This window comes from Equus przewalskii, chromosome 17 (genome assembly GCF_037783145.1).
Source record: "Equus przewalskii isolate Varuska chromosome 17, EquPr2, whole genome shotgun sequence".
NCBI classification, from domain to species: Eukaryota; Metazoa; Chordata; class Mammalia; order Perissodactyla; family Equidae; genus Equus; species Equus przewalskii.
In genome coordinates, this window is record NC_091847.1 from 58564991 (window position 1) to 58591387 (window position 26397).

Below are 26397 nucleotides of genomic sequence, written 5' to 3' on the forward strand. Positions count from 1 at the left end.
GTAATTATTTCTGTAGACAAGTAGCAGTATGATCCCAGTAAAGCCTGTATTGAAATTGGCCCTTTGGGGATGGTGACTGCCCTCAATATCCGTCTATTTGGATAGAATGGAGAGGGTATACAGGGATGAAGTTCCGTGCACTGGATTTTGGAGCCTTAGAGGAAAGTGGTGCTGAAATGTTGAAGACATTATGGGGTGTATTCACAAGCCTAGTGTATGGGTAAGAGTCTACTTCTCCAGCTTTGAATGGACTGAAGAGGAATGCGGAAGCCTTTATGGTACCTGGAAGGTTTTGCAGCTTTGTGAGCAGTTGGAAGCAGAATTTTGGTCTACAGAGGTCTCTTAGCCAAATGGTGGCACACTGCAAATGAATTAGAGCTATTGTTGGTTTTCCTGGTAGCATTCATTAGGTCGTAGTCTTGTTCTATAGTCTACACCCATTTCTTGGAGAAATTTGGGATCAAACTCTTGATGAAAAGTTGTGCAACTTAATTTTTGTCACAACCATGTTTTTTAGGAGTCTTTTGAAAAAGAAATGTATTTATTATTTATTCCTTCATCATGTATTTTCAGCTGGATTCTAGAGTATAAATGGAGAACAATGAGAGATGAAGACAGAGTGACAGGGTAAATTATGATGGACCCTCATGTGATGACAATGAAGCTGGATTTTATTTGTAAGACATTAGGGAACAACTGGAGGATGAAGAGATGCATCCAGAGCAAAGGTGAGATAGTAGAGGTCTGTTGGCTCACAGCCTTCTGGTTATACCTCGATCGTGTTTAAACTGTAACATCCAGCAAGAGTGACGCTGGGTTGGAATACAAACTGTTTTGCACCTACTGTGGCATACCTGGTGCACTACACATATTTATGTTTATTGCACAGCCCCCCATAGACATTATTGTTTGCAATTCTCGATCTAGAAGTTTGTCTTCAAACGCCATATAGAAACACTATATCTTTACATTACGTGAATATCACCAGGTCTGACGAACCTATAAATTCAAATACAGACTCATTAATACTAGTGCTAAATAATTATGGTTCTACATACACAAAAATTTGACTTAAGCAATGCTTATTTCTGAAAATCTCCAGGGATCTCTCATATGTGCAAGAGAAAAACAATTCACTCATATTTTCACCGTGTTGCCAGCAAGTTGTATGGGGGAGGTGTCATATCACAACCACTGCAACTGATGCCTTTCTGGGAAAGCAGCTTCCCTGCCACTCTACTGGCCTCAAAGATGGCTACCACTGGTTGGCCACTGCTCTGCAGACTCATGAGGTGTGGCCACATTCTTTCAGTACAGAGATGGGGATGTTCATTTTTCCATATTGGTTTCAAACTTTTGTTTAGGTGCCAGAGCCCATAATCTCAGAGTTTTACTGGAAAATAGCAGCTTTACTTCTGAGTCTAATTTTTCTTCCTTATGTGTTGCAAAACCCATCCTTAGAGCTGTTTGGCAGAATGACACCAGAGCATCACATTATTTATCGTTTTTTCTCTTATTTCCCTAGGTTCTTCCAATCCCCTTCTCCCACGTACCTCATATTGCCTCCTTTCGGTAAAACGTAGAAAAGCTCTAATGCATTTCAACTCATCCAAATGGGTACTCCATTTGGAAGATGACCTTCAGTCCCTCAAACAGATAAGGGAGCCCACTTTTGGATTAGCAGGGCACGGTACTAGATTACTATTACCTAGTGTGGGTAACCCACTGCATTTATTTTCATGTTTTTATAGTTTGGGTGTATACTCATGATCACATCAATATAAATATACTCATAAGCACAATCTTTGCGAAACCTCTGTTTTAAAAGTTGGGACTGTTCTTCATCTACTCTAGTAAATTCTACCTGAATGTTCCTTTCTTACTGTCTTTGGTTTACTGATACCACTACAGTTAAGTGAATCTATATTAATTTCTTTGCATCTCTTCTAAATGAGAGTTAAAGAAAATGTATTAGTCTTGCCTTCTGATGCCTTTTCACGTCTTTTCCAAACATGTCACCCTCCTTCAAAACCCAAGTCAGGACTCCTGTCTATGAATCTTTTCTTGCTGACTCATGTCTTGTTTTAGCCACTGGCATCACATTAATTCGTCACTTTCTGAAAGGTTTTTTATGGAGCACTGGTTTCTTGAAAGATACTAATAAGCGTTCTTTGGGAGAGGTAGGAAAAGAAATTTGTGGCCAACTAAATTTGGATAAGTCTGCTCACTATATCTACCTTTCTCAGTGCACCTGAACATATTAAAAGCTTTAACAAGTTTTTCAATAAAGAAATGAATTTAATTTTGTATTCAATCTTACTAATGTGTATGCTCTAATATTTGTGTTACATTTGTTGCATATTGCAGCTTTGTTAAGCTGTAAATTTCTTAGGAATAAATAAATATCCTCTATTTCTGTCATAACTCCCCTTGGTCCCTGATCCAATGCTGTGTATAGTTTTGCTACACTTACTTATTTTATACTAGACACCATTCTAAGTCCTGGAAGTTCAAAGATGAGTAATTTTTTTTAAAGATTTATAGGATAACAAATAGCTTTCAATGAACAGTATGTTGCTGATATTTAGCATTTACTGGATTATGAGCACCTTGGAATTCAATTTCCAATTCTAAGTGCAACAGTTTACTCTCTGTTTCTCTGCCTCCATTTAAGAATCTGTTAATCTTTTCTTCCCTGTTGTTATTACACAACTATAAAAAGACTTTTAACCGTATTTGAAAACTAAGGTAAAATTATCAAAATATTACACAGGGATTTGTAATTTTGTTTTCAGTTTCACTCTGATGATGAAAAAGTAAAAACATAAGTACAGGGCATAAGTATACTTCACTTGTTCTTTGGAATATAATTTATTCTTAAATTAGAAATGGAACATTTCTAACAGGAAGGATCAAGGGATTGTGAAGTGGTGAAATAACGCTTTAAAACAGTATTCCTAAGAGTCTGACATCCCCAAAGCAAGAAGCAATAGGAGAGACGGATAATGGCAGGAGCAGGTGAATGAAACAGTTTGTTACATTGCTGCTAAGAATGCGGGGGTGCTATTGCCGTAATTTAAAGCATTTAGGCTCGCTGGATGGTGCACGTTAGTACTAATTAGTGTAAATTAGTGCTAATTTCTAATACTCAAAAGATTATTAGCTTTTTGACCCAAGAAGTAGATATTCAGAGTTCAAAGGGCCCCCCACTACGCAAGAATTTGCAGTAGTGTTCTACTACACAGGGTTATAGTCCATTTGGAGACAAAAGAATTGTGGCCACAAAAAGAATAGCTCTTGGTTCATTTTGTAATTCAGCGAACATTTGTTGGGTCCCTATTTGATGTCAGGGGAGGTGATGGCAGTTGTAGTGGTAGTTAAAAATAAACAGTATCTTCTGAAGAGAATTCAATCTTTTGGGAGAGATGGAAAGCTTAAAAATATAAGGTGATAGAAGTATGTAAAAAAAGTTACTATTACGTGGTGGAGGAAAACAACAAAACTTTGAAAAACCTCTTGAGAAGTGAGTGGTTTTGCTCCAATTTATTTAGGAGGATAAAGAGCTCTTAGACAAAATGTTAAGACACACAAAACAGAACAAAACAAATGGCTTGAGGAGGTATTGAGAAAACAAATATTAGGGTTAAAATCTCAGCAAGTGAATGCACATGTCATGTCACAGAGAAAAATCTGAAGAAGAAACTGCTTCTGGAGTTAGATAAGGCTCTTCTCATAAAATGTGAACTCTGAACTTTTGATGAAGCAGAATCTTCCCACCTTCTATGGAATAATAGTGACCCTTGGCATCAGCCTTGGAGGGAAAAATCATAGTGGTGTTGAGAGACCACTTGCTGTGGTGTAGTTTCCATGGCAAATCATGAGGTGTATCAAGATTCTTACAACCCACCAACTTCAACACACTTCTGCCAATACACCAAGAAGAAAATGATACCATGAAGAAAAATATCTAAAATGTATTTCTTATAAATTTTAATTCTAAGGTGGAAACTGAACAGTTTGGGTTTACAGATAGAATTTAAAAAAAATCTCTTCTTGTATTTGAAAGTCAAGAGTTTAGAACAGAAAGGAGAATAAGGGAAGTGAAACACTGACTTCACAAATAACATTGAACAACATAATTTTTTTGATACTACTGCATATGATGAAAAACACACGGGTTTGTCAAGAGGCGGCAACATCCTTTTACAGCATGTGGGTCTGTAAAGATAATCTCAGATTGGAGAAGAGAATTTAAACTAAAATTTGAGAGACTTTTGGCATAAGAAAAGCAAAAGAAGGAAGTGCCACGTATTTCTTAGGAAAAATGATTAGAAACTATTATTGGAGCTTCAGATATCTATGTTCCAATTCCCAAAATATAATTGTTTGCCAAAATAAGAAAAAGATCTCAGAAGAGTGTTACCACTGTCTGTCTTTAAGGACTGTCCCTGCTTGCAAGTCCTGCTGCAGCCTACCACAGGTGTGGATCCCATTGTTTGTGGATACGAAAATGGGTCCGGGGGTCCAGCGTGAATTGGCTTCTCCATGCCCTTTTTGGAGGGTCTAACTTAGACTTCTGCCCATGTCTTCTCGAACCATGATGAAGTTAGTTTCATTTCTTAGCCCTACATCTGTCGTATGCCAGCATCTTGCCTTTCGCAGGCAGCTGAGGTTTTGGCAAGTTGGTTGCTGAATTGCTGTTATGTTTATGATTCTAACATATTAGGTAGATATGTCTTCTAATATAACTTTAAGAAGATCTTTAACTACTAAGATCATACCTGTGTTTTTGTGTCCTGTGTTAAAAATCATAGATATGATTAAAGTTACTAGATGAGACTAGTAGATGTTTCTGTCTTTAGGGATAGTCTTTAAATAAGCTGCCTGTGGCAAATTATTGGTAGCAATGTAAAGATGTTTCTAGGCCTTCCCTACCAGTTGAGGAAAAAAGTCTTTCGATCTGTGAAGAAGGGTGTAGGAGCTGGTGGTGAGGGTGGAGGAGGAGGAGAGAAGAGGAGGGAGAGAAGTCTCCCTTCGTTTACTGTCCCCTCCTGCCTCCCACCTTGGAGCCTACTCGACTACACGTCCAATGTCTGGATCTGTCCTTTCACCCGTGACCAAGGCCGAACACTCCTCTGGTCTGCCAGTTCATCTCATTCCCATTCCATCAAATTGCAGTTCTCCAAAGGAACTGTTAGTTTATTGAGATCAGATGTGTCTTTTTAATAAAAGTCATAAATTGGGAAAGATTGTTGAATATTCTTGGATTCATAAAGACATTTGTGACATATGTATTCTAACCCGGATACAAGAGACAATGCTAAATTGTATATTTATATATTTATCATCGGTAAAGTCAAAAGGTATGTAGAGACAAATAATTAACTAAAAAAATTATTTTATTAGCATTTTAAATTATTTTAAATTTCAGAGTTTACTAGAGGGGCCAATATAATAACATGAAAAGCACTTTAATTTTTTCATATTTGTCTAGTTAAAAGTATTCTGCAGGTATTCAGAAAACAAAATGTTTTTCGGTTTTTGATTCTTTTTGAGGAAGGTGAGCCCTGAGCTAACATCCATGCTCATCTTCCTCTACTTTATACGTGAGACACTTGCCACAGCATGGCTTGGTAAGCTGTGTGTATGTCCATGCTTGGGATTTGAACTGGTGAACCCCGGGCTGCCGAAGTGGAGAGTGTGAACTTAACCACTACACCACCGGGCTGGTCCTCCCCAGAAAACAAAATGTTTTAAAAATTATATCCATATTTTCTCTGTAAGAGATGGCTATGGAAGATAATTGAAATTGTGTGTACACGTGTTTTTACAATAGCTTGGGTTAGAGTATGCTAATGGCAATATTTCCATTTATTCTATCTGATATTTGGTTTTAATATTTACTCTTTATTCACTTTCTCTTGCTGAGACAGAGAGACATAGATGAATCTGCTTATTATTATGGAAATGTGAAATGATTTTCTTTTCTAGCCAAGACTTCTGATTTCTAGAAGCCAAAGGTGTTAACTCCACATATTAACTTTAAAGGAGAGCAACTAAAAGTGTTAGTCTTTAAACTCAAGATTTATATACAAAAGATTTCTAAATCAAATGTATCCATGAGCTTATATGTCACTCAAAAAAAGTAAGTGAGACCTGACTCTCTAATCAAGAGAGATCATGTTGTCAGAGATGTGGCAAAATAATACAATTGTTGGTTTTGTTCTGGCGTCATAGTCCCTGCATAGAGATAGAAGAAAATGCTTCTCAAACTTTAATGATCACACCAATCAGCAGGGGATCTTGCTAAAACGCAAATTCTGCTTCACTAGAGCTGGGTGGGCCTGGGATTCTGCGTTTCTAACAAGCTTTCAGGGAGCGCTGATGCTCCTGCTCCTTGGACCGCACTTCATAATGTGGATGAGCAATTAGAGTAAGGTTCATGATTCCACTTCACTTTTCTTTACTCCTCTTCTGTCCAGCTGTTGGCCTACCTTCTAGGTAGATCAGAGTGAATTCTGATACTAAAAGGATAAGCTGGAGGATCGTTTCTATAAAACTTTGCTGCAGATCAGTCAACTAAAAAGAAGTTACAGGGGCCGCAACAGAAATAATAAGACCATTGGTAACATATGTACTACATGAGTTTCTTGTAGCTTTATATGGTTTTGTTGATTAGTTAAAGGTAGGTAAGTTGGAATTTTCCAGCAAACTATATGTTTATTATCGTTGATATGTTTCAGTAATTTGGCAACAAGGAAAATTATTACTTGGACTGAAAAAAAAATAAAGTACATAGGGTATAAGTAAATGATTCAACGCTGTTGTGTGATTTCTTTCTGGCTTATCAAGTGTACACATTTCTTCTGGTGACTAGGTAGCTTATCTATTCCTACGAATGTATGAGTTCCTTGATAGCAAGAATTATAACTTGTACCCTCTCTGTGTGCGCTGGAGGGTCCAATGCAGTTCTGGGCGCACAGCAGCATGTTGACCATCGCGCAGCCTTCTCTGCTCTTCACTCTGTTCCACTGCTTTATTTTGCAGACGAGGTGCCTGCCTGTGAGGCCTGTCCTGCGCTGAAAGCTGCAGTTTGGGGTGCACACGTGCTTCTGGCTTTCACTTCCTGAGGATCATTCATTTTGAGGTGATTCTGTCCTCTTTACTTTTGCAGAGAGCCTTGTCTACCATTTGAAAAGGATCCTGATAAGAACTGTCGTAGAATTCTCCGGGAACAAATTATGTCACTTTTAGTGTTGTAAACATTTGCTAAATAATTGGTTGAAGTTTAGGAATGAGTTTATTATACCATTCTCTTTTTCGTGTGCATTTGGAAATTTGCATAACCAAAATCTAAAAGAAATAGGGAATCAAACAAGGGAAAATATTATTTATGAGGCCAAGCATGTAGAAGAATAGAGAAACTAATGCGGCTACAAAGACGTGCATGTATGTATTCATTGGTTAAGGCATATGTGTGTAATTTGATAGAATTATGAGTTCAAACTCTGACAAAAAGGATTTATTTGAACAATTATTTATTCTCACAGACCAAAAAGGGTCAAGTTTTTAGAAGCTCATCACTATCCTGATCTGCTCAAGTAGGTTAAAAACAGTCAAATGTGAGGGGATATTTTAAAAGTCTACTATGGTGCCTAATGAAATTTCTCTGCTAATTATCAGGATAGAGACCAAGGCTTCAGGTGAGTGGTTATATGGGCCCGTTAGTTGTTTTGGCAGCACTGATGTACTGACTTGCTCTGTCATCTCAAACGTTAGTCACAAAGAGGGACTACCTGAGAATCTGGATTGATTAGTGTGAATCTAATACTACTAGGAGCAAGAAACCTCAATATAAATTGGGTCGGTCAGTCATTCACTTGCTTGAACAACAAACATTAACTATAGGCATGTTTTGTTCAAGACACTATTCTAAGGACTACAGGAGAAACAAGATACGTTAGGTTTGTTCCTTTCTCCTGTATCTTGTAGTTTAGTTGAGAAGATTTGACTTGTGTATTTAGTGGCAACACAGAGACTGGAATCAGTTCCACCAGAAACATATAAATGAAGGTCTAAGGAAGTGAGGAGGTAGTCAAAAGTACTTTTGCCTGGAAGGATGCTCCATTGATGATCAGTCAATAAGAGTATCTTTATGCTAGAAAGACTTCTAGGTATGTCAGTGTGAGAAATGATATTTTCTGACTTGAAAATATCTTACCTTTTAGGCTTTACTTATTTAGGTAGACATTAAGAAACATAAGCAGGTCAAAACGGTGATTTAGCATTTGAATACTAGATGTAGGTTATAAACTACTGAGTATACAAATAAAGTTACAAACCAGCATGCACAGTAGGACTCAGAGTTTATAATAATTCATGAGTATATTCATGTATATTTATATATGTCTATCCAGATTTGGGAAATTTTGAGCAAGATATACACCAAACTTTGAGTCATTAAATCTAGGGGATGGAATTGGATGGGTGGAATAGGGAGAAAATTTTACTTCTTAGGTGAGCCTTTGGAGATTTTTACTTATTTTTTCATTTTAGTATTTTTCAAATTCAAAGTTATAATTTCAGTTCCAATGTAGAAATGATTTTTAAAAAGGATCTAGCCCATGTGTCTGTCTTTTGACAAGATAATAAAATCATGTATGGAGGCTTTTCTTATCTTTGGTTTTAAATTTTCATTTTATTTAAGCAAAATACTATGGTATGATTGCATGTTGTTGCTTATGTAACAATACAGGAAGGAAAATGCACCAAAATTAAAAGTGTGATTGTGTAAGACTGAAGAGATTATAGGTGATCTATTTTCTTTCCCTTGCATTCTAAATTTTCTATAATGTGATTTTTAAAAATGTTTTGATTAATATTAATTAAAGAATGAAACAAAAAAGTTATCTAAAATACCTTTGCTTACATAATGACACACGTGCGTTTCAAGACTACTACAGGATTAAGTTTATAATGCACTTCAAGACTCTTATAATAAGCTTACAATTAGATATGTCTTATTTCTAAAACATAAATCAATGAAACAACACTATTTATAGATTATACCATATACGAGTAATTAACAGGGTAATGGCTAGCTTTGAGGAGACTGATTGTTCTAAGTAAGCATTGCATTCACATTAAAACCATAACATGCAAAAGGAGAACATTTCACAAACATCTGCTGAAAGTGTCAAGATGTTTTGGTTTTTTTTCCCTAAAAGTCAGTGGTAGAAGCAGGGTTGTAACACTGTCAGACATCAGCATATTTCTTAGGAAGCACTCATCATTCATTTCCCACTCTTAGCTACCTGACAGCTGCGCATCATGGAAAGGTCAAGGACTCTGCTTGTAGACCCAGGTCCAGCACATACATACTAGATGGATCATCGTTTAGCCTGTTACTTAAGCTCTCTCTGCATCAGTTTGCTCATGTGTAAAGGAAAAAAAAAGAAGAGAAAAAAAGATTCCCTAGGTGGAAATATATCTGCTGTATTTTCGTCTAGGAAACCTCCTGCCTCCATTGGGTGAGTGGGTGGGGCAGCTGGGGTTCTTAGAATGAGGGGATGGTTGAGGGGGAGAAAGTAATATTTATTGGATGTCTTCTCTCTGTCAGCAGGGCTGGCTTCATGGGCATGTGACCAGCATAATCACACAGGGCTTCGTGTTTAATAGGGTCCTATGCTTGGTTTAAGGTGCTATGGTCATCAGTCTAAAATTCTTAGTAATTTTATCTTTGATTTTATGATTTTTAAGTGAAGTCAGATAACCCTGAGGTGGTTCTTGGCTGCCAGTTCCTTGCCCCCTGGCTCCCTGGGCCCTCACTGGCCTCCTGGACCAGCTAGTGACAGCTGGGGCCCTCCTTTCCTGGCAGGGGCCAGGTGCAAGGAGGGTCTCGCTGGCCCTGCAGTATCTAAGAGCCAGGCCAGGGTATATTTCACGGGGCTTTGGGGTGTTGTTAGACTTTTCCCCACTCCCCATCCAGGTAACTAGTGTGTCCCATCTACCTTGGGTTGGGGTGTTAGGCTTGTGGGAGGGGAAGAGGCCTGGCTCAGTACCCCCACCCCCAACTGAGGGGCCGGTGTGACAAGATGAGATGCCTGGCGGCTGATGAGCTGTCTGTGTGCAGGTGCTAATACACTCCATAGACCAGCAAGGCCTGGGACGCTGTGCGCGGCTATGCAAGTATTCCTGAGGCCGAGGGAAGGCAACAATAAATAGGAAATAAAAAACATAAACAGTAATTAGCAAATAGCAAATAATAATTCAAAGCAAATTTTGAGGGAGAGGCTATGGAAGAAAGGTATAGGCTTTGTATGCATTTTGGTATCTGTAATAACACTGTTTACCTGCTTTTTTGAACCATGGACCCCACATTTTCCTTTTCCACTGGGCCCCGCAAATTATTTAGCCCGTTCTGTACATCCAGATGTGCTTTAGGTTGCTGAAAAGATTGGATGAAGTAAGGTGTAATAAGCACCTAGCAAAGGGTCTGGAGTGTGTTCGGTCTTCAAGAAATGGAAAGATTAGAAGTAAATTATGGGCCGTCAAAATATAAAAACATTAAGAAGGGCATTCTAGAAGGGACAGACAATCCTCCTAGAATCATGAGTGAAGAATCCTTCCATTTCGCTTTCCCTGTCTTCAGGGTGGGTGGCTATTTCTAGGGAATGGTTTGTTCCTTTGATATTAGAGGGTTTTTTTCAGGACTCATTCACCAAGTTTTTGCTCTCATTATTTAGAAAGTGGTTTGGCAATGCAAGAGGCCATGCTAAGAGCAATGTGAGAGAGGATGAGTGATTGAACAAGTCATTTGCGTGCCCATCCATCTAGTTTGCTGAGCAGTATTTTGATGCTGGTTAAAAGGTAGTCCTGGGAATGTTACAGCTGGAAGGTCTCATAGAGACCCTTTGCCTCACCCCTTCCCTCCTAAGTTGATTTGTTCTTGTTCTCGTGTGTGTGTGTGTGTGTGTGTGTGTGTGTTTGATCTTCAACATAGAGAACGGCAAGTGCTGCATGAACCTGAGAAAGGTTACAGGCTTTCAGCAGGAGAAGAAAAAAAAACAAAAAACCCTTAGCCTCTGGGAGGGGAAAATGCCCTGTCTATTTTTCTACATCAAGAATATTAGTTTAACTAAAAGGAGTTGACACAGCTTCTTGAGAAACATTTTCCAGAAAATTAAGCCTCTGTTTTCTCTTATCTCATTTTCACCTTTGCCACTAACCCATGAGCAGTAAAACTCAGAAATCTTATAAAGCATTATGGCCAATAAAATAATTCATCAGTGTAATACATTTGGTCTGGGGAAATCTATTTTTATCTATTACATGGTACGTGGAGTGCACTGTACTTTCTTCCAAGTAACTTTTGGAAGATATCTGGCAAAATAATTCCATGTGACTAGCAGTTATTTTCTGGAGACTGGTATTGTTTTGACATGGAGAGCATTGAAAACATATGGTCTTTCATGTGTCTTGCCTTGTGCTTTTCTTGAAAATGTTTATATTTGCTTGTGGTGAAATGCATTAAGTTTCATAATCCTGAACAACCTTCTGGTACACAGATTCACTTTCAAGCAGCGTAACTGGGGAAACAGAAGTTTTTACAAAAAGATGAGGCTTTCTTATGTAGCTATGCATTTTATATGACACAGGTGCCAATTTTGGATTTTTTTCCCCTAATGTTTAAATTCCAAAGGAACTGTTATGATAAATTATCTTTATGCCACCTCCCCGATAGCTCCTATCCTTCAAGAATCAATATAAATTTGGCTGGAATTGTCAGTCTGAAAATAATGGCAAAGTCTGCACTCATTTAACCTCACAATGTGGCTTCTATAGTATTCATTGATCCTTGTGATTATGACAGTGAACATTTCCTGTGCATATAGTAGAATGAGATGGCTCCATTGAAAGGTTTTCCTTGACACAGGATGTCTATAAAAAGTACATTTTTCTATATATACCCTAGGATAAGTCTACTGGGCATTATTGCTAATGCTTACTTCCTTTATGTCCAGAATCAGTAATCTAGCTTTCTCCTTAGCATTTGCCGTATTTAAATCAAGGAAGTAAGAGGTAGTTTGGGCTGTGTTCATCAACAAGGGAAAGTCAAAGAAAATTTTGAAGACGTCTAAATGTACGTACTTTAAACAGAGAGGTCATTTTCAAGTATCTTGAAATTGAATCTCAGAGATTGCATGCTAGTCGGTCAAGCTTTATATTTTGATTTATTTTATTTTATGCACTATAATTTAACAGAATATATACCATCTTTTAAAGCCACATGCATGCTTCTACTTTCCTGATCTTTGTTTCAGTTGATGGTAAGCAAGTTCAGCCTTAAATGTTCGTTGGTGTTAAATTGATCATGGATTTTATACCAAACTAGACTTTTGAGGCCCAATTACAAGATTGGAAAATACCTTACTGTATTCAATGTTGAAAGCTTGCAACTTTTCTTTTCAAAGCCCGTTATAGTATTTATATAACAAAATATCCCAGTTATGTTTTATTTTCTCAATTTATTAGAATTGTGTCTCTTTAAGAGAACTTCAGCATACCAAAGAAAGATTTGAAGAGACAGTCCCTGCCCCTAAATTTATGGCGACACCAGTTAAAATATCAGTGTAATTATAATGTTCAAATGCTCATTTTATAATGAATGTGGTTTTCAAAAGCATGCAATTTTCCAGTACTTTGGGCCAGTTTTCAAAGAAAAATTATTTAATCTTTATTTGAGGTATTAGTTAAAGGAAAGCAAAACAGCTTGAGTCAAAGCACTTTGGAATTCGTTCAAGACTCAAACTGTTAAAAGTGATTCAATCTGTTCACTGTCTTGGGTTTTGCCGAGATTATCCACCTGCAGTAAATTGAAAAACCAGGAAAGACTGTACTGTTAGAACAGTTTCCAGTTGGCCCATTAAGGGCTTTCTGAAGATATCTTCTCTCAAAAAGATGGGCATGACGTGCACTGTTTGTTCTATTTGTTTTGAGAAGAAGATAATAATAGCAACAAAGAAGCAATCGTCTTAAAGATGTACAAGTCTTCCCATATGGACAGCACGTGAATCCTCAAGGTTAAGGCGCTTTGAAAGGGCTTCTTGACTTTATGGAAGTTGCATGGCCACAGGGATGGCAGACTCAGGCCCATACTTATTAGTATCATTAAACCGTTCTTACATCGGCTCTAACTAGAACAGAAACAAGTCATCCAGCACCTGGTTGAAGTGAGGTAATGAATATAATAAGCCTCAGAAGCAAGAGAAATCAGGGCGCCTCCAAATGGCTTAGTTTGATCAGTGATTTAAAATTAGAGGGCTCTGATCTTGAAGTAAGTGATTTAGTAGCATCAGTATTTTCTGATGCTACTCTAAAAACTCTGGCAAGTACTATCTGACTCAGGCAAAGAGGCTGAGAGCAATTTTGATTATCCAGTTTCATTGTGAGCATTTTATTCAAGGAAGAGCTATTAAAACTTGTTAAAAGGACATGCCATAAAGTCTTCAGAAATAATATGGCTCTGTCTTGTAAATTCTTGATATTCTGGATGTACTTTTTATTATGATCTTAATTGCCTGAAATCTATTTGGCATGCTTTGTAATCTCTCCAAGGGGTCCTTGACCATCTCAAGCCAGTAAATGTTCTATGTTTTGAACGAGTTTCTGTTTTAACAGTCGGAGCTAGCCAGTGGAGCAGGTTTCTGAGTCTACTCTCGAATGCGTTGAGTTCGGAGCTTGGCAGATGGGGAATATTTTTGTAGTGTCAGCCACAAAGAATGGAATATGTTCTAAAGTCAGCGCAGCTTTAACTAATTTAGGTCAAATATTTCAAAATACGTTTTCAATCCCTCAAATTTAAAGTGATAATAATTATTATAAAAAATATTGTTGAAAAATATCTTTTCTTACTACGAACTGCTGTTCAGTATATCAAGATGAACAGAATTCAGTCGAAGAAGAGCAATCAATGTAGCCTTTGAGGAAAACCCGTTCTGAGGGTTTTATTTTGTTTCATTTAGAGCTGTTCCAGCTGAATCTAGATATGTGTGAGGAAGCTGTAGACTGGGCCCCATAACCTGTGCTGCGCTCCCTCTGGCAAGGTTTGGTCAAGAACTATAACTGAACCACAAAGACAGATTATATGTCCTAATTTGAGGCACTTTTGAGTTTTGTTTTGGTGAAACTTTCCACCACTGCCTCTTGCTTGAATAAAAGGAACTTGACAAAGACAGCAAACTCCAAGTAGATGCTGGCCTCTGTTGAGGAACTAGTACAACTGAGCACAAGAAGCAGCTAAAAGAGACCCTATGTGATTTTCTTGGCTAGTTAGAAATTTTTCAAAATCATATCTTGTTCTTAGGAAGCGATCTCTAGGCTTACTCTAATGAGAAGGCTTGGAAAATTGCCTTCACCTGATAGCCCCATTTTATCAGTCACTCTGGAACCCAGTACCGGGGAAAATTAACAAAAATCAAGGTCTTCTGTGAAAACACGTGAGACTCTTTTACTCATCCCAAACATATAATTTAAAGAAGTGTAAAAAAAGAGTGGAACATTAACACAATACATATTGCAGAATCCACTTCTATAGAGTGTCATAAATTGTCAGACCTGGAAAGTTCTTAGAGTTAAAGGTCATTTAGTACAGTCCATTCACCGTCTTTTCTTCTGTGATAAGTAAACTGAGGACTGGGCTGATTCTGTGACATACTTGCCAAGGCTTATTTATGTGACAAGATGCAGAAGTAAGTGGCTACGTGGCAAACTGAGACTTAAATTCCTATTTCTCTGCCTAATGATCCAATCCTCTTCGTCCTTGAGGAAGATTGTCCCCGAGCTAGCATCTGTGCCAATCTTCCTCTATTCTATACGTGAGATGCCGCCACAGCAAGGCCTGATAAGCAGTCTGTTGGTCCACCCCTGGGATCCGAACCCGTGAACCCCAGGCCACTAAAGCACAGCGTGTGAACCCAAACACTATGCCATGGGCCTGGTCCCCGACCAACTGTTTTTCTAAAGGGTATTTCCCTATAAAAAGGCATGCCCTTAACCAACCAATAGTGCACACACATGACACATGACACCTCATGAATTCCCAAATTAACATGTAAGATGTTGATGCAACATCACATTTTAACAATCTTTTCAACTTTTGATAAAGTTTTCTTTCTTACTAAGTGAACAATTTTTATTTTGACTGCAGTATAGATGAAAACTGTTCATCAAGTGATTTTATTTCCATAGAAGATATTCATATCATTCTGAGGCACCAAGTCACTGCTGAATTGAACATGCCAATCTTAGCAACCAATCATTGCTCTCATTGGCTTCTTTACTTTTATTTCCAGTTTTTGGGTTAAATATTTGGGAAAGAGAGTTGGAAATGGATAATTTCTTTTTTTTTTTACAAGAGAGACGTGTTGAGATAAAAATGCTGACAGTTATGTAGGATTACTCCCTAGCCAATTTTCTCTTTTGTCTGCATATCATCAACTTTTGTGAGAGGCTGAAAATACAAATGTTAAATTTATTATGCCAGGAGTCTACTGTATCTCTAAGTTAATTAACCTTGTATAAGATCTTCTGACAGAATCCTTTTAATTTCAGGCAGTGCTCCACAATACACCATCTCCCCTATCTATCTATTTATCTATCTGTCTGTCTGTCTATCTATTCATCTATCCATTCATCCAGGCATCAAGACTTTCCTGACTCACCAGTCCTCTCTACCGAGTGATGGACTCTAAGATCAGTAGACAATACTGGAGATAAATGTACCAGGCAGCTACATAGAAACAGAGTTGGACAATCAATGTGCCGAAAGAGAGAGGCCTCTTGGGTGTTTAAGAGCAGATATATCGTATCCCGGGGCCTTTTGGTTCATAACTCCACATCCAGTCTTGAATCCAGAATCACTAAAAGGTTGGCTTAGTTATCACTGTGTTTCTCATTGTTTTTGAGTGGCATTCACATCACATGCTCTCTTTCTACAGTCTTGTTTTTAGTTATTTCTCCCATTCTCATAGCTTCCATGAGCATTTACATGTAGCTACTCCTCAGCTCAAATACATAAAAATTTTTATGAGGCAGTCACTGTGCATTAAATATTTCCTCAGTTAGGCTTCTCCAGGAAAGTAGGATCTGATATTACCTTCATATTGTGGATGAGGAATCTGAGCTCTAGCTGATTCCAAAGCCCATGCTTTTAATTGCTATGGTCTGTTGACTTTCAGGAATAGCTCTATATCTAGATGTATTTCTCCAGTAGGATGCTCAGCAGGCAACACAAACTCAGCATGCCCCAAAGCAAGTGATAATCTTCCTTGGGAAAATCAGCAACAACTCCAGATTTCACTCACTTCTATTTCTGTTAGTGGAACTGCCTTTCTACCCTGGTCTGGAATATCAGTGTCATTTTCGATTGCTTGTCTCTTTCTCCATCTCTTCTTCCAATTAAATAACTTGCCTGATTTGATCTCTGCAGTACCTCTGACATGTGTCTTTTTCTTTCCATTGCCACTCATGCCATGGAACTCCAACCTTGTTTATCTCTTACTTGAATGATGAATTGGCCATCTACTTGTTTTTTACACCTCTATTTTCCCCTTGCAATTAATTTTATTTTTCTTTTCTAGATTAAGCTTCTTACAGCACACCTCCAATCAGCCACATTTCAGAGCTTTGTCATTTGTTACCAAATGAAGAACAAATGCTTCCAGCTGATGTTCATTGTCTTGTGATCTTCATTTATGGTGGAGGTTAAAAAATCAAATATCTACAGGCATCAGATACACAAGAATTATTTAAAGCAAGGTTTAAGGTGCTGGCCCTGTGCCCGAGTGGTTAAGTTCGCGCACTCAGCTTCGGCAACCCAGGGTTTCGCAGGCTCGGATCCTGGGTGCAGACATGGCACCACTCGCCAAGCCATGCTGAGGCAGCATCCCACATGCCACAACTAGAAGGACCCACAACTAAAAATGCACAACTATGTACCCTGGGGCTTTGGGGAGAAAAATGAAAAATAAAATCTTTAAAGCAAAGTTTAAGAAAACTTTTGTCTTGATAACAAAACCACCGCAACAGCAACACTAATAATAAAAAGCCAGTCTAGTCATACTAATAAATAGCAACTGACATTTGCAGAGGCAATAGGAAGTGCCAGAAACTGTGGCCATCAACAGAGTTTGCGCCCTGTGCGGAGGTCCGCTTCTGCTCATCTCCACTGATCACTGGTATGTGGGAATGCAGGCCTAGACCTTTAGATTGTTCAGGAGAGGCCAAATATTTAGGTTTTTATGTGTAATCTCCCAATATTTGAATACTGGTAACTAATTCAAATAAAACTAACTCTTTCTCTCTCTCTTTTCAGTAAGAAAAGAAAACTAAATAGTGACCAGGACAGACAAGTCACAAGGTGGTTACATTGAGCTCATGGTCTGCAAGTGTGCTCCCTCTGGATTGCAGTATGTTTCTCTCGCTCTGCTATATAGATTTTATGTTCCACGCACCCCCTTTCTCCCATCAGGATCTCTAGGTCTTGCCTTTCTGCCTTTCTTCTTATAGTTCTTATCCCCAGGAAAGCCTTCTTTACATCCAATCTGTTGAAATCTTATCAGTGCAGTCTACATCAAGTTCTATGTCCTCCATAAAGCTCCTCCTGATCTCAGTCAGGCATCTTACTTTCTCACAAACTTTGAGTCATCTCTTTTGTGGCCCATTCCTTATCTCTGCCTTGCATATTAGCTGTTTATACTTACATGCTCCAAATTGAGTATGCTATGCACAAGGTAAGACCATCTCTGGAACTCCACAGTCTTTGCAAATAGCACCTAAATGTAGCTGAAGCTCAATAAATCTGATTTTGAGTTTGCCAAGAGATGGGAGGAAAAGTCTCTGTATTGGGATATTTTCATTTCCATTTAGAATTGCAGCCCATCTGTTTCTTATCAAAAGACAGTAGGTCCATCCAATACTCTTCTCCCTCCATAATCCAGATACCATTTCTACCCTGTCTGTAAGAACTCACTTTTGTGGCACAGAGTGTGACATGGAGTCTGCCTACTTTAAGGAGGAAAAACATCACTGTACAAGAAGATCATCTGGTATATGGAAAGTTGATCCTAGCCAGGATGATGCTCCTATTGCTTTCTCAATAAAAAGACAACAGATTTGCTCATCTTTGTTCTCTTTTAGAACTCTTTTAATTCCTCTTTCAGTCATTATGTAGTTTCACTCAATCTTCATAGTCCGTGTTCTGAACCTGAACTTTCTCTGCTATACCACACAGAGTTCTGAAGTACTACTGATCAAATAACAGGCCATCAGGCAGCTGCCATATAGCAAATAAATGACCCCAGGGCACACTGCAAACTTAGTCATGCATATTTAAGAGCACTCAGCCTGTGCACACTCTTATTGATGAATGATAAATGCTTTGACATACCTATACCATCATAGCGTTAAAAAATAAACCTGCCACAGTAGTTAGACCCTTAAGAAACTTTCAGATGTAGAAAAGCCTTTATAGAAAGTGTACTCCATGATAATGCTGATGCTTAGGAGTATCCTAAATCTTGTGCTACTGACTTACCAGGTTGGAGGTTTTAGTTACAGTTTAAGAAACTTCACTCAAGCCAGGAGATACCCTAAACTATATTTTAGGGAGGAGAGTTGTAGTTCTGTTTATATCTAACATAATAAACATCAAGGGATTACAAAAAATATTCAGTGTTACAATAATCATTGAAAGATTCAAGGAAATCTAAAAGAAAAATGGCCATTTCCCAACCGCCTAACACGTAATCACTAATTTGATTTCTTGTTTCCTTTCAGCATTTCTCCAAATCTGCAAATACTGTTTACCTAGTATTATAGATTTTTTTTTTCCTTTTTCTCCCCAAAGCCCCCCGGTACACAGTTGTATATTCTTAGCTGTGGGTCCTTCTAGTTGTGCATGTGGGATGCCGCCTCAGCGTGGTTTGATGAGCAGTGCCATGTCCACGTCCAGGATTCGAACCAACGAAACACTGGGCCGCCTGCAGCGGAGCGCACGAACTTAACCACTTAGCCAAGGGGCCGGCCCCGTGTTTACCTAGTATTAAACGTACTTTATGAAAACATGCTTAACTGCTATTTTGTTTTGTTAAATATTTCCTAACTTAAGAAAAATGATCCTCATATCTTCCAGCAGATTCTTGCTTCTTTCAATGGGAAGTGATCTATAGATATAATAGGACCTAAACATGTATATTCTCAGGCATTTAGTTTTTCAAGGGATCAAGAAAAAATCATAAAATCATAAAGTAACAATGATATCACCAATCATAAATATAGGCTCTCACTTCAATAGTTTATTATTTCCAATGCTAGAAACACAATCCTGAGATGAGTCTGCAAAATAGAGATTCATACGGTAGCTAAAGAAATATTGCAAGACAGATGCTGGCCAGTATTCATCTTTAAACAGGCTTAAATTGTATTTATGAAGAATTTGACTACTCTTAAGAAGAATTGGCCCAGGTGTCTATCTGTCAGTCATGAGTTACTTGTGGTCCAGGGGGTTTCCTGAGTGAATAGTAGGAATTCTCTGAGGTGGAGAGGCTGACAGGGCCATCTTCCGAGCTTGTTAGTATTCATATTTTGCACAGTATTGAAGTTTTGTGCATTCAGTTAAGTAGGTTTATGGATTATATTTGTTAAAAAAAAATTTAACCCTTACAAAATGGACAAGTGGCTTATAAAGACTTCAGGAAAGAAGCAGAGGGTTGAAGATAATATAAGCCAAGCAAATTTTGACAAACATAAAAATTCTTTTGCATAATTAGTGGGTGATAAGGAGACATAAGTATCACGATTTATGTTGATATATTATTATTTTATTTATTTATTTATTTTTGATGAAGATTAGCCCTGAACTAACATCTGCTGCCAATCCTCCTCTTTTTGCTGAGGAAGACTGGCCCTGAGCTAACATCCGTGCCCATCTTCCTCTACTTTATATGTGGGATGCCTACCACAGCATGGCTTGTCAAGCTGTGCCATGTCAGCACCCGGGATCCGAACCAGTGAACTCCGGGCCTCGAATCAGAACATGTGCACTTAACCGCTGTGCCACCGAGCTGGCCCCTTGATATATTACTAAAGTATTTTTCATTCTCAATAATTCCCTGTTTTTAAAGGCTACCCCTGCCCCTTGAACTTCAGGGTGACGTGGGGCAGAGCAGAATGTCTGCTATCGTGACCAGGAGCAGTGAGGCTGTGAGCAGCCAGCCTGGGGACCTGAAAGCCCCTGGGGATGGGATGCGGCAGCTTGTGCCAGGGACTTCAGAAAGTGACACTGGAGAGGCCATGTGTTGAGGGGACTAATGGAGCCAACATGGATGGATATTAGCTGGGGATTCAATGAATGCTCATCCCTGCTACCCCTTTCTCCTCCTCTGGTACTTTATAACTCCCTACTCACAGCTCCAACGAAGAAAGAGCAGAGGGAAGAGTGAGAGGAACCATGGATCGACTGACAGAAACTTTAGCCACTTTGTGGAATTGGGGGCTTAAAAAAGAAATTACAGTCATCTACAGAAAACTAAAGACTTTCTTTTTTTGCACATCTGAGTTAGTAGCCTGAAATGGTACGAGGTCCGTTATACAGAAAGCAGTTTCAATTCCCCTTTGTTTATCTTCCTGTTTCTAGACTAGTGGTTCCCAAATCTGTCAACATATTGGTATCACCTGGGGAGTTTAAAAAACTACCAGTGCCTGCGTCCCAAACACAGAGATTGTCATTTAAGTTGATCTGGAGTGTGGCCTGTGCTTTATAATTTTAAAAAGATCTTAGGCGATCCTCGTGTGCAGACATTGGCTTACTCTTACACTTTGATTTGGGAAGGCGTTCATGGATTCTTAAAGTTCAGACTGCTGGAAGCGTGACAGCCCTCGGTGCCTCCCCTGTTACAGCACACACCATTCTGCAATCTCCTTCTCCAATCACTTGGCTGCATCCCCTACAGGACTGTGAGCTGCATGAGGGCAGGGGCCTTGCCTTTTTGCTCACCATTACTCTCCAGCATCCGGCACAGTGCTGGGCATGTAGAAGATACAGAATAATTATTTATTGCATGAGTGAAGGAATGACATGGGTCTTTACCTGCTTTCCTACTTGTTATCCCCCACTCCTAGCTCCTCTTGAATTAGAAAGCTCTCTGAGTGAGAACAGATGAGTCTTGAAGCGTGGCTCCAGGAGTGACCATTGAGGAAACGTGCACATGTGCTCCTCAGCTGAACTCCTTGACAGCACTGTTGGGAGATTATGATCCAAGGCCAAGTCTGTTGTCATCATCTTCTTAAAGTTCTGGGAAGAGAACATTTCTGCCTTTCCATTTCTGGAATTAGTCAAGACCATGCTATGTAGAGTGAATAATTAGTTACATGATTATGAATGGTTTTGTTAGCTTGGCTCAAATTTCTGGCTTTCTGTTTTTGTGTTCTATATATTGGTCACCCATGATGTTTTATTGACATTTACTACATCTCTAAATTATATATTCTTTGTTCAATTACCAGGAATTTGGTTGAGCACAATAGCGAATTTTAATTTTAAACTTAAAATTACTAAGTGCAAAGCATAATATGCCTAAAGCTGTGCTTTTCTATAGCATTTAAATCTAAATGTAGGTCGTAATAATTAGAAGATTCATGAATTTCAAAATCTTTCTTCTAGAGTCTTTTTTAAAACCATTTTGTGTGATACATTTTCTTTCTGATTGTACCTACAAATGGAAATACACATTTCATTTTTAAAATTCGACAGTGGACTTTATTCTCCTCCATCTGATTAGTACCTCTCACTGGGAACCTGGAGCCCATGGCGTGTGCAGCACCTTGTGATCTGGGAAATAAAGGTGATTGGCAAAAAGAAAAAGAAAGTAAATAGGCTTCTCTAGTTTTTTTGTTTTTTAAATCTGTCTGCTATTTCTGCTATCTCATTAAGCTCCCCAAACACTTGGTGAGTCTTTGAAGGGATCAGCAATGGTGTCCGTTGCCTACTCAGCAGCAATCACCATAGTAGATTTTGTAAAATGTGAAACACTCTTCTATTTTGTGAAATTTTATCTTTTGACATTTACTGTAAAAAATAAGGCAATGATATGTGGAGTAACTCTCATAAGATACCAAGTACAACACAAAATACAACAAGGAAAGTCGTAAAAGCAAATAATGCACTCACCGCTAATCTTTTAAAACGAGCTGCCGTCTCTTCTGGACCCCAGATGCCTGGAAATGGATTAATAATAATTCTTGGTTCAGGACACACTATCATCATTTGAATAAGCATGGCCTTCCTTTGTTTGTTTGTTCTTTTGAGGAAGATTAGCCCTGAGCTAACATCTGCTGCCAATCCTCTTCTTCTTTGCTGAAGACCACTGGCCCTGAGCTAACATCCATGCCCATTTTCCTCCACTTTATATGTGGGACCCCTGCCACAGCATGGCTTGACAAGCGGTGCATAGGTCTGCACCTGGGATCTGAACCGGCAAACCCCAGGCCGCTGAAGCGGAACGTGCGAACTTAACTGCTGCGCCACCAGGCGGGCCCCTTCTTTTTTTTTGTTTGTGGGTTGTCGCCACAACATACTTCCAAAGAGTGATGTAGGTCTCTGCCTGGATACTGAACCCGGGCCACTGAAGTGGAGCGTGATGAACTTAAGCACTAGGCCACGGGGCCAGCTCCCCAAATGTGTTGCTTTTGTATGAAATACTTATTCCCGTCTTTTTTCCATTTTTCTATTTTTTTTCTTATTGATCTGTATGACTTTTTATATATTCTTGATGCTATCACCTTCAGTTGTGTGTTGCATGTACTTTCTCCCATTTGGTGACTGGTCTTGTCATTTTCTTTAAATGTCTTTTAATTTTCATATGGTCAAATGTATCAATATCTTTATGAATTAAGCCACTTTATATACAAACATACACACACGTAAAAAGGTGGTATTTGATTATATATATGCATATATAGCCAGCCCTGGTAGTCTAGTGGTTAGGGTTCATTGCTCTTACTGCCATGGCCCAGGTTCCTTTCCCAGTCAGGGAACCATACTACCTTCTGTTGTCATACTGTGGTGGCTGCATGTTGCTGTGATGCTGAAAGCTATGCCACCAGTATTTCAAATACCAGCAGGGTCACCCATGCTAGACGGGTTTTGGTGGAGCTTCCGGACTAAAACAGACTAGGGAGAAGGACCAGGACTCTCACTTTCGAAAACACTGGCCATGAAACCCCTATGAATAACAACCAAGCATTGTTGACATAGCGCCGGAAGTTGAGAGGATGGCGCAGAAAGACTGGGCAGCGTTCCACTCTGCTGTGCACAGGGTTGCTAGGAGTCGGAATCTATTCCATAGCACTAACACCTATATATATGTGTGTGTATATGTGTCTATATATTTCCAAATATTATTTTCATGATTCCAAAAACAAGTTATTTGTTGAATGGGGGACCAAAAGTTTTATACACATTGATTACAAGTTATTTTCAGAATTGAGAATTGTTAGAAGAAAAATTGCATCTTAGTATTGAATAAATAGTGTGCTCTCCATTTGTTTATTACATGTTATGTGCAAAACTCCAACTTAAAGAATCAACTGATACTTTACAATTTAGCCTAGACCAAAAAATTATACATTACACACAATAAGAATGTGTATTCTTTCTAGATATGGTATGTCCTGATATTTATTTCATATATATGTATATTTATAGGCAGATAACTAATGATGACTCTAAAATGTAAGAAACCACTACATAATACCTTCTGAGTCATAAAAGAATCATGGTTAACTCTTACTGAGTATTTGCTACAAACCAGGCACTATTCTAAGCACCTCACAGGCATTAATACATATAGTTCTCACAGCCACCCTATGAGGTAAGCACCGCTATTACCATTTACACATGACACCATTTACAAGATAAAATGGTGGTGGAGGTCAAGGAATTTGCCCTAGTTTTCCTGGGAAACAGTGGAGCTAGAATCTGAGCTCAAACTATCAGGACACTTGTGAAAACTAAAGGGAGGGCTTATTCAGTATACCCTAGGACCAGAGGTGTAAACTCGCAGGGAATCAGGGCAATGGATAAGTGGCCACCTAGGCACGCAACATATAGAAAGCAACATCTTCTAAGGATTTTTACCACTTTGGAAATAGTGGATATAATCTGTTTCCTATGGGTCTTGACATCCTTTGATATGTGAAAATTTACGGCTAGTCACTTTCTACTTAGCCTTGAGCATTCATTCACACACATAGGCATCAACACAGAGCAAGACGGAGTGCCTGGAGCCTCGCCAAAGTGGGCCTCAAACATTCCTTGCTCTGTCTCCTCCATGATGGCCTGGATCTCAGCCACGGAACCCTCTGTGCTAAACATGTCTGTGTCAAAAGAGTAGGTTGTCACACTCTGCTCTCTTTAGATAGAAACTGATACCACGTATTCAAGCCTTTGCTCAGTATAAGAGGAAGGAAAGAGACATGGTGTTTTTGAAATATAGCTCAAAAGTGAGAAGCATTGAAGCTGAGATTATGGGATTTCCAAGTCCTCATTTGGCTTTTCTGCTGATTTATGATCAGAAAAATTGCTGCTTAAAAAAAAGTCAGTGAGCGAGAACAAATTAACATCAGTTTTCTTAAAGCACCCTGAAAAGTACAGTGTGTTGTATAAGTGGCCATCATTTACTATTTTTTGTAAAGGTAAATTAATGTAAGGTTCCTCTTTCTTTGTCTAACTTATTTAATTGGGCCCCTTTTAAGACCAAATGTTTTACATATTTTTTAATTTTTTATATATTATGACGTTTTGACATCTTAAAGTCTCTGCCCTTCTGGGGCTAGCTAATTCTTAGAGACAGCAGAAGGCCCAGCCAGAGCATGCCTTTGATCTGCAAACCCATCCAGAGCCAAGCCTCCTCTATCTGGCCCATCCACCCCCAGAGCAATAGTCCTCTGCCTTAATCACCTCCAGGCAACTGGAGAACCATCCTTACAGCCCGCAGCCTGCTGAAATTATTCGAAATAGACAATCCTAAACAGTTTACCTGCCTGGCTTGTTTTCCCACAGAAATCCGAACAAAGGTGGAGGCCGAAGCTGCACTCTCGCTACTCTCTTCTGCTTCCTGACCACCCCGGGGTTTTTTCTTGTGGCCCTGCATGGCATGCCCCGCCTTGCCTCTTATCTCTAGGACCTGTGAGTATAATAAACTTTGTCTTCCTGAGTCTCTCCTCTGTCTCCTTTGTGGCCACCCCTGACTGACCACCTCATAAAGCAACACAGAACAGGCCAGAAATTTGAAAAAGGAAAAACTTAAAAATCAAGTGAAAGAGGGGCATCAATGGAATATTCTAGAGGGTGGGGAGTCACTCTCCAACAAACAGCAGCAGGATGTCCTTCTCAGACATTTGCTCATCGGACTGTCAGCAGCTGAACCTGCCGCTAACTCCCAACTCCTCATCTGCACGACTGCCACATGCTGTTGTCTGTGGATGAGGAATGACAACTGTGTGCAGTAGAGAGAAAGAACGGTAATGCATCAAAGTAACACTTTTCTATTAGGATTAGTCCTGATTCAAGCGCCATTCATTTAGAGAAGCACTACAATTGAAAAGGAAAACTTGAAACTTTCTTTTGTCTAATAGGTTTCTTGATGGTGCTTTTTGATTAAGTGCTTTTATTGATTCAACAGTATTAACCTCGTTGACTAAAGCATCTACACATCTGAGAAGAATCTGATCATTATCTCCTAATGAGCTATGAGTGATTCCTTGGCATTTCCTTCTTGGCTTGATGCAGAAGCCAGGATATTTGGCTTAACACTGGACTTCATTTCTCTTAGCCATGTCGGGAAACAGAAGCTCTTAAATGGAGCCACAGTAATTAATCACAGAGATCTCAGGCTCCTACACATAACAGGTGCTTGAGAAGTGTTTGTTGAAGGAACAGTAGGAGTCATCGATTATTTTTAGACTACGATATGTGATCCTTATTTATCATAATATTTTTCTGAATATTGACATACTTGAAGTTCAAATGAGAAAAGAATCTAGCTTCTCCATTGTAGAATGACAGTTATATGTTGAGTTTATCTTAAAGCTATTTTTTACTTAATGGCTGAGTTTTACTCATAAGTAATATATTTTTAACCTGTTGTCAATAACATTAAAGAAATAATTTGCAGAGAAGTACACCTACCCCTATATTTTCATTTCAAATGGAGACTTGGCTACTCAGGATGCTATTCCAAAACTTTCATTTTGGTTGTAAATTACAAATTTATTTGATTATTCACTTGGGATATTCAAGAAATTATTTGGAGCCTTCTTTTTTTTGTTTGTTTTTTG

The 26397-nt window shown here is 38.8% G+C and overlaps 2 long non-coding RNA genes across 4 annotated transcripts in view; one reads left to right on the forward strand and one right to left on the reverse strand.

The window, feature by feature from the left end:
* LOC103553715 (uncharacterized) overlaps positions 1–26397 on the forward strand; it is a 181842-nt gene that overhangs the window by 43104 nt on the left and 112341 nt on the right. For all 3 annotated transcript variants that reach the window (XR_011528815.1, XR_011528816.1, XR_011528817.1), the window contains exons 2-4: positions 574–728; positions 7048–7147; positions 25121–25246. This is a non-coding gene — a long non-coding RNA (uncharacterized lncRNA). The remainder of the gene's footprint in view (positions 1–573; positions 729–7047; positions 7148–25120; positions 25247–26397) is intronic.
* Positions 5384–23140, reverse strand: LOC103553714 (uncharacterized). The gene is made up of 3 exons (XR_545525.2): positions 22229–23140; positions 21149–21352; positions 5384–7353 (listed from the first exon to the last, which is right to left on the reverse strand). It is a non-coding gene; the product is annotated as an uncharacterized lncRNA (long non-coding RNA).